The sequence below is a fragment of the Crocuta crocuta genome, unplaced genomic scaffold (genome assembly GCF_008692635.1).
Source record: "Crocuta crocuta isolate KB4526 unplaced genomic scaffold, BGI_CrCroc_1.0 scaffold407, whole genome shotgun sequence".
Lineage (NCBI taxonomy): Eukaryota > Metazoa > Chordata > Mammalia > Carnivora > Hyaenidae > Crocuta > Crocuta crocuta.
Genome location: NW_027551557.1, coordinates 81,599 through 90,395, shown reverse-complemented (window position 1 = coordinate 90,395; position 8,797 = coordinate 81,599). Strand labels below are relative to the sequence as shown.

The 8,797-nt window shown below is 39.1% G+C and overlaps 1 protein-coding gene across 6 annotated transcripts in view; it reads left to right on the top strand.

Moving 5' to 3' along the window:
• Positions 1-4,698: 4,698 nt before the first annotated feature.
• Positions 4,699-8,797, top strand: part of GPCPD1 (glycerophosphocholine phosphodiesterase 1) — a 57,740-nt gene continuing 53,641 nt past the window's right edge. For 2 of the 6 annotated variants that reach the window (XM_077749127.1, XM_077749128.1), the window contains exon 1: positions 6,658-6,776. The gene's annotated coding sequence lies outside the window, so the exon portion shown is untranslated. Of the gene's footprint in view, positions 4,980-5,037; positions 5,654-6,656; positions 6,777-8,797 lie in introns of those variants that run through there. The other 4 variants (XM_077749130.1, XM_077749129.1, XM_077749131.1 and 1 more) reach the window with 4 other exon arrangements.

Below are 8,797 nucleotides of genomic sequence, written 5' to 3'. Positions count from 1 at the left end.
GTGAGTTGACAGTGGCTTCTCTGGATTGTGATCTGATACCTGAGGAAATAATCACTGATTTAAATGACAAATTTTCTCAGACTCTGAGGCCATTTGCCTATAGAACTCTTCTGTAATGAACTCTCTACCTGGAACTTCTCTCCCCAAACTTAGTAAAATCAACATCTATACAAACAAATAGTTAAAATTTATCAATGCTCAATTTCCGTAGTTGGCTGGGTAATACAATAATTTGGAAGACAATTTCCATTTATGATGGGCTTTGGTTGACACACTATAATTTAGTCCTCTAACCATGAATCATAGATATGATGTTTGTATTAAATAATGGAATGCTGCTTATTCAGATTAAACAACAAAAAATGCCTAGCAGTTTGTTAAATCTGGAGAAAAAAGATGGCTTCAAAATTCTAACCACCATCACTTTCATAGGTCTTTGGAGTTCTCTTCCTTTCCTTTAGGAAAAGATTTTGATCACTTTAATCTTTGATAGCTTAGCATTTTTATGTACAGTCACATTGATTGCACGGCAAAGTTGATGAATCCCAAGTGGTTTGGATGATTCTTACCCTATCTATACGCCTTGGCCGATCTGGGCCAGGAAGGACAGGAGAAGTGTAAGATCAGGACAATGGATGAGCAATAGGGAGTGGTGAAGTCTGTATTGGGCTGGGGTATGAATTCAAAATTAAAAAAAAAATAATCATAATAATAACAAACACGGTGTGAGCCATATGTCCATGGCTGTGAATCATCGAACTAAATGTCAGTGTTGATAACCAGAGCAGTAATCCTGTAAGACAAGTGAGTGAGTGATGTGAGTGCAAGGAGAGACCATGCAATGGAACCCATAGGAACTGCATCCCTGCTTCTCCGGTGGGTACACACAACATTGCTCATCATTAAACCTGACCGTAATACTTTTTCCTGAAATTTTCAGTGACTTCTAGAAGCATGTTTACACCGGCTGTGTGCCAAGCACTGTGCTGGGATACGAAGGTCAATAACACGTAGTCCTGCCCCTTGAGAGCCTGATTATAGGAAGGCAACATAGCGCTATAACAGATAAAAGCAATCAAGAGGTAGTTCTCACTCTTGTTTTTGTGTTATAGGAAAAATAACAATGGTATGGGGTAAGCCAACAAGTCAAGAGTAAGACAAAGAGCAGAATCATTGCCTCTAATCTCCTCCATCTAAATCATCCACATAATAAATGCACCTCTATTGCCAAGAACCTCTGCCTCTCTGACTTCAATACCAGCTCTTTGGCGGGCTGCCAGCCTGGACTGAGCAGCTGGGATTTTGAAGCTGCTGTGCAGTAGCGGTGCTGTTAGAGTCCTTTTGTTCAAACTAAGGATATGCCCTGAAAACAACAGCCCATTCTGTGGACAGTCATCAATATTTTCACTAAAATGATAAAATGATAGCCAGTCAACTGTTGAGCAATTTGAGCAGTAAAGGGAATTCCCTCAGGGAATCCATTTTGATGCAGAATGCACAAGAGCGAGAGGCATTTAGAAAGGCAAAAAATAATAATAAGTGGGAGAAGCTATAAACAAAATGGCTCAGTTCAGCATTTTCTGAAATAACTTATGCTTTTTAGAGTTATGAGGTCTTGTCTCCTAGAGTCCATAGGATAGATGCCTTCCAGAATTGTAATTATGTTAAATTACATTACATGTGGTAAGTTTTCTTTAGAGATTGTTTGATGAGATCCAGTTTTACCAATGTATATTTACAAACGGTATTCTACTCCTCTAACTATGAAAATTTGAGCTAATATTTATATGGATTTGGTAAATGACCCAAAATGGGGTCCACAAATGACTTATTTATAAAGTCTGCTATTGTACATAGTAACTAAAGTTACTGTGATATCAAATTGAAGATGTCCCCAATCACTTATGAAAAAACGGTTATTTATATTCAATGATTTATACCTAAAATGTCAGAGATGGTGAGGGGTAGGTTTCAAGTTGAAGTCTGGCCCATGAGTCTAGAGCTTTTCCATCACTATCATTACCTTAACCGAGACAACATGAATTGGCTCCTTGATGAGTTACAGAAATTACACCGGTTGCATTGACACACAATGGAAAAAAACTTTATTTGCAGCAAATAAGGAGATCACGTGGAATAGCTTGCAAAGCCATGACTCTCCAAGAGAGGGTAAATGGGTACCTTTTGTGTAGGGTTATAATGAATATTTCCATAGGGAAGCCTTGTCATCATATGTAGAGGGGCGCATAAGGTGGAACATGCGTCTTAAGGAAACATCCTATATATACATTGTATGTTATGTAAATGAGGCTGAGGCTCCTCCTTGGGAGGAGACTTACCTTTAATGAGTTAAAGGTAATGGTAGATCATTCCAGAGGTCACTCCATGGCCCATCTGTGCAGGCTTGAGTTGGGGTTTATTTAGCTCAAAGGGTGTAGGTGGTCTGGGCAGGTGGGCAGTCTTGTCAAGGCAGTCGGTATCACCTGAGGGGTGGTTTTGAGTTTCATTGGCCTGAGATAAGAGGTAAGCTTGAAAGAAGAGTTTAAGGAAAAATGCAAGACTATGGTTTGTGAGTACAAGCAAGTGGGCAGTGAAGGTCAGGTGTTGGAGTCTAGCTGGTGGCATCACTACCTTAAAAAAATAAGGTATAAAGTGAGATCATGCAGTGTTGCTTTTCGATGAATGAGGTACCATATTTCATTATGTAATCAAATAAAATGTTAATATTTTGTAATATTCAATATATATGGAGCTCTTCTGGATATAATGGGTAAATCAATCTCATTAACTATGTTTTTAAAAAATAATAACATTCCACAGAAGTGGCAGGAGGAAGGAATGTATTATTTATATTCTACTTGAATATCTCAATCAGAATGGGGATTTATATGATGTAATCTAAAATACGTTGCACTACTAAAGAGTTTTTAAGCAATGTTTTGTAATATGGCATCTCCAGGAGTATCTTCTTCCTGTGTGTGTCCAGGTTTTTCTGTCTTCATTCTTCCAATCATATAATGCTACTGGCTTGTTTTAGATCTTGTAGAAATTCCTCAACTTTCAGCCCACTGAGGGCATTTTTCAAATATATATATTCTTCTATAATTTCAATAGGATTTAGGGAAGGAACATGGACTGGGTCCATCAACTTGAACCATGAACATCAGCCAATAATAACTTGACTAAGTAGTGATTATAAGAAAACAAAGATCTATTACAGACATTTAAAGGAAGCAAACTTGGAGTGAAGAAATCCATCACCGAAGTACGACTAAAATAGAAATGAAATAAACTCCAAGCTATTAAGAAATGTACAATAGCAGACTTTAGCAGATAATGGTAGATAATTGGGAGGAAATTTTAAGTCTTTAAGGAATTTGGGATTAAAATGAATGCTATCAAAAAACCATGGCATCCTGCGCCTAACACAAAGCAGGCACTGAATAAGTATTTATTAACTGAATGGGTGACATTGTCATTAAAGCCCTGGGATCTCATCCAAACTCAAATATCAAATGTGGTCGTTAGCAGTATGATTTATAAAACTAGAAACTTTCTTTTTTTTTTTATGTTTTTTTTATTTATTTCTAGGAGAGAGAGAGAGAGAGACAGCGTGAGCAGGGAAGGGTCAGAGAGAGGGAGTGACAGACTCCGAAACAGGCTCCAGGCTCTGAGCTGGCAGTCAGCACAGAGCCCGACGCGGGGCTCGAACCCACGAACCGCGAGATCATGACCTAAGCGAAAGTCGGACGCTTAACCGACTAAGCCACCCAGGCGCCCCTAAAACTAGAAACTTTCTAAAGCTAGCGTTTTCCAACTTACCTTTTTTTCCAACCAACTTGCAACTCAGAGCTATGTCTTACTGCAAGAGTCCTTCAACATTCACTAAAAAGGTAGTTCTTTAATTGTCAGCATCTCACTTGATTTAAAAGAAATCTGCTGACATAATGTTGTATCAGAGGTTAGCCAGAGGTTAATTATGATGCTTGGACAGGTAACAATTTAAGTTTGGTAAGTGGCAAACGTTGATAATATTTCTGGGACCATCAAAGGAGAGAAAAAAACTTGACCTTTTTTTTTTTTCTTTTCCCTTGTAGCGTCGATTTTTCAGAAAATAAAAAAGTACAACGTTTGCAGAGAGGGTCGTTCTTGCTTTAGGAAAAGTTCGTTTAAACTTTAATTTGCATACAAATAACCTGGGGATCTCATTAAACGTAAATTAGATAAGGCAGGGTTGAAAAGGTCCTGAGAATGCGAATTTGACAGCTGCCAGGTGACTCTGCTTTGTAATAGAAACGCTCAAACATCTTAGGTCACCGAATTATCGTTTTCAACTTTAAAGGTTTGGCCCAAATGTGCTTGCTGTCTTGTAACGAAAGAAAGTTTCCAGAAAACATCAGGCCTGCTAATTTCCATCACTTTTGAATGGCAAAAAAATGCATTCAGAACTGCAGTTCCGGCTTCTACATTTGGTCGTCCTCAAGCGGCTTCGCGAATCAGCCAAGGAACGCGTCTAGGTCCCGAACCCGGGTGTAGGCGCGGCATCCCGCCGCGGCGCGAGGTCTTCGGAAAATGTTCACGGCGGGGACTNGCCCCGGCGGGCACTGCCCCCGCCCCCACCTCCCGGGGGAGAAACAGCGGCCTGGACCTTCGCGCCCCCACGTCGGTGGGCAGTCTCTGTTTATCCGACTTTTATTGTTTGCTGCCGCGATTCCGCTGGGCCGCCTGGTGCTAATTAGTTCCCCTCTGAAAAATGTGTGAAGTACAGTCTTTTCCATGTACCAGAATGCACGGAGCCTAAGACCACCACGAGGACACGAACTGAAGGAACGAAGAAACAAAAATTGGCGCTGAAGTCGTTTGTGTGCCCCTAACCCTCAGCCTGCCCCTCGCCCACCACCACTCGATCCGTCTAGAAGTAATTCATAGTGTTTGGGCAACTGCTTATTTTCTGAAATTGCCCAACCGCATAGTCGAAGGTATGCTTGTATAATTCAGTTATATTCCAGAAAAAGCCCAAAGTGCCTTCCTGTCCTGGGAAGAGGTTCCAAGAATAGACATCTTTGCTGTCCATACGATTTTGGGAGAGCTGCACCTTCTTGCCAAAGCTGTACTTTCCCAGAGCCCTTCAGATCACCTTGATGACTTGTGCGGGAAACCCACTGCCCGGTTATAAAGTGAATCATGCACGGATTCCGTCCTGAATTGTAGAGAATTCTTTCATTTTGAGGCAGCTGGGTAGTCTGATGCGGCGCCAATGTAGAAGAAGGTCCAATCGAGCAGGATGTTTGGACCTGAGGATGTTTTCTTCATACTGCCCTGTGGCTCTCCCTGTTTGTCCCCAGCAGCTCCCCCCTCCTCTGCCCCTTCATGTCCCTCCATGTTGCTACATTTGACAGTTGTGACTTAGCTGAGAAGTAGATACAAGTTCTCAGTCCTTCTGTCAACTCCTGATGTACCGGATACGAATAACTCAGGGTGAAGCCAATAGACCAAACTGCACCTGGCCTCATCTCTTCTGGACTTAAGACCCTAGGAGACCCAGAATTCTAGACAAAGTAAGATTTAGGAGAGCTGTGTTCAGAAGAATAATGACCACAGAAGAAATCTCACAGTGGCAGAGTGGACCAAATTTGATACGTAGAAAAAGGAGGTTGGTGAATCAAATCTTTGCATGTAACTTCACCAGGAAAAGTATGTGAGTTGTACGTGAAATAATAGCAAGACCAAGTGAAGTCGAAAACGTTTGGGAAAGTTTTACTGCATTGTTTACAAAGTTGAATAAAGGAGTTAATGTTAGTGAAATCTCCAGAAATGCTTTCTTTTATAAAAATCCATTCATGTCTGTATATGTTTGATCAGAATACTGGCTCACCTGTACTGGGGTCAGAATTGTGGGGTTGTAATGATCCTACAACACGATGAACAGAAATTGACTCTGAAAAACCTTGGCGTTTTGTGTATTCCTTATAGCCAGTTATGAGGACCAAAGCTGCTAGAGTCTAGGAAAGAGCAAGACTTGGAAATGCTTTTATTTATTTATTGTTTTAAATTTGAAGGAAGACAGAGATGTTCTTTTTGGCCAGAAAAACACACTTTAGCTAAAAATATCTCTGACCTCAGTGTAGCTCTAAACTAAATGTCCCTGTACCTTTGGTTTGCTTAAAAATCCCTTTTGTTCCCCAAGCTGGTAAACCAGTAAGGTCATGTGTTGGGGTAATTTTATTTGACAAAAAGAATAGAGTAGAATTTGTTTTGCCAGGTAGTAAACTCTGAAATATTTCTTGAATGTAAATTGCAATGTCAGACTTTACTAATTGCTTGAGTCTTTAAAAAAGTTAAAATAGTGTTAAATGCTACTCAAAATCTCAGGAGAATACTGTTTGTGTTTACCTTCAAAAAACACAGAATGGAGGTTATATATAAAACAAATTGAGTTGGTTAAATAACATTTACAGTCAGCTCATGTACATAAAAGGACTAGCATTGTTCATCTTGTTTTGTGTATATCTGGAAGACCTCCCCCCCTCCAAGTTGGGATGGTTTTGGTTTGGTTGTTTTGTTGTTGTTGTGTTGTTTTTGGCTTGTTTGGAAGAAGAGGAAGTGTTGGTGGGTGTGTAAATTTTGCGTTTCGTGACAGGACAGTATTTTACTTTGTCACTGTTTTGGTGATAACTCGGTGCTCAAGTTGTGTGCGCCAGTCCTGCCCCAGAATTTTGGCCTCTGTCCGCGATCAAGTAAACTGGTGTAGGAGCAGCTCCCCAGGCTTTCATTTGGTATGGCATTAAGTTGTGGGAGGAGGAAGGGTGGAAATTAAACCAGACTTAGGACTTTGGGCAATCTAAGCGGAAAATGATGCTTTTGTTGATGTCCAGGGAGGTTTTTCTGGGGCGGTATTTTTGTGGTTGTGTATATAGTTTTGTATATAGTACATTTACTGCAGCTGTTTACAGCCAAGTTACTATGGCCACTCTTAGAAGCAGCCTTAAGAATGAAAGTCCATTTTAATAATTAGTTGAATTTTTCCATTAAATTTATTGTGTAAGTTTCTCGTTTAATGCAGTAGAAACTTAGAGGTAATTTGGTACTAGTTGATTTTAATATATAGTAATAATTATATTTGATTTCCCTAAAATTGGTTAAAATAGATACTTAAAATTGATCAAAAATAGTTAAGTACCACCTATGAAATGATGTATACAAGATTATGTAGTCTTAGTTGAAAACTGTGACCATAAACACTGGGTGAAAGTAGAAGTTCTGGGTAGAGATTGAGGTTGGTTATTCAGCAGTTTTGCTGGATGATGAGGCTTTTTGCTGTGTCTCAAAATTAATTCAGTTACATAAAGCCAAGCTCTTTTGCTAGCCTTGAGGTTTCTTTATATGACATGAATAATTAAATGTAAGATTGCAGTGTTTCAGTCCTCTTTAATTATTAGGAAAGGACTATTCTTACTCTTAGAGTTATACTCAGATTCATATGTCATGTTAAAGGAGAGCTAATAAGATATTTGGATCATGATTGGTTGATGAGGGGTAACAATGTATAGCTATTTTTAGATTTAGAACATTCTTTGCTAGAACTGGATCTATACGCTTTAAATAGATGTCGTTTATTCTTAGACACAGAAAGTGAATTAAGGCATCTTAGAAATTATTTTGATCACGGACAGGTTTTTCTCCAGTGCACAGTCTTGGATTTTCTAATTGAAATAGTAGAGTTGTCAAATAGGGAATTCTGTATTTAGGTGATATGAAACCACATTTCCTGATGGTCTTGCTTAATATATTCAACATTTGCATCTTATAATGGATGAAAGTGGGATGATAAATAATACGTAGCTAACATTGAGCCTGGGTTCTTGACCTTCATAGCAGTCCCCATTGGATCAGGTTCATCAGCCTCAGCTATATTAATATTTGGAGCTGGATAATGATTTGTGGAGAGCTGGTCTGTGCATTGCATGGTGTTTAGCAACACTGTTGGTCTCTACCCACTAGATGCAGCAGTATTCCCCCAGCCAGAACTGCTGCTGTAGATCCACCTTGACTTTGAAGTGTAGTTACTGGAGTAGCAGTGTTCATTAAGTGCCCATCGCAGAGCTGTGCGTGTATTCATGGGGATGGAAAGGGGAAAACATATGAATGAATAGCTGTGACAATTATGATTTATGATTAAAAACTGATTTTTTTTAAATGAAGTAATGTATAAATGCAGATAACATGCTGGTATATTAATGAAATGATTTGGAGTAGAGGCATTGGAATTCTTGTAGGAACATCAGGTGAAATTTGGAGGGAGTTGGAGAAGTTATGTAGAATATGATCTTCCCTTCTGTAGAGTATGGGTTCTTTCTCTATTTAAATTACATAACCTACTTTAAAATTAATATTGTATATATTTTTAAAAATCTGTTTATCTTCCCTCAGGTACTTAAATTAGGGGATGTAAACAGATTGGCTTGGCTGGAAAAAACAATGAAGTAATGAAAAATCAGCGAAAGAGAAAATGTGGATAGGACATCAAAGGCTTACAGGTTTAGATTTTTATAAGTAATCACAGTAATTTCAAGCCAGGGACATGAGGAAGAATATTCTGACATAAAATATATCCTTGGGAAGACATTTAGAAGCCAAAACACAGGTTAGGATACTTAGGATTTTTAATGAAGTTCAGACTGTAGACAGATAGGCATGGATGTAAGATCAATTAGAATCAACAGGGTTTGGTAATAGATTGCAGAGTCGAGACTCTAATTCCAGTCTACAGAACTAGAGTAATGACAGTCCTATGATT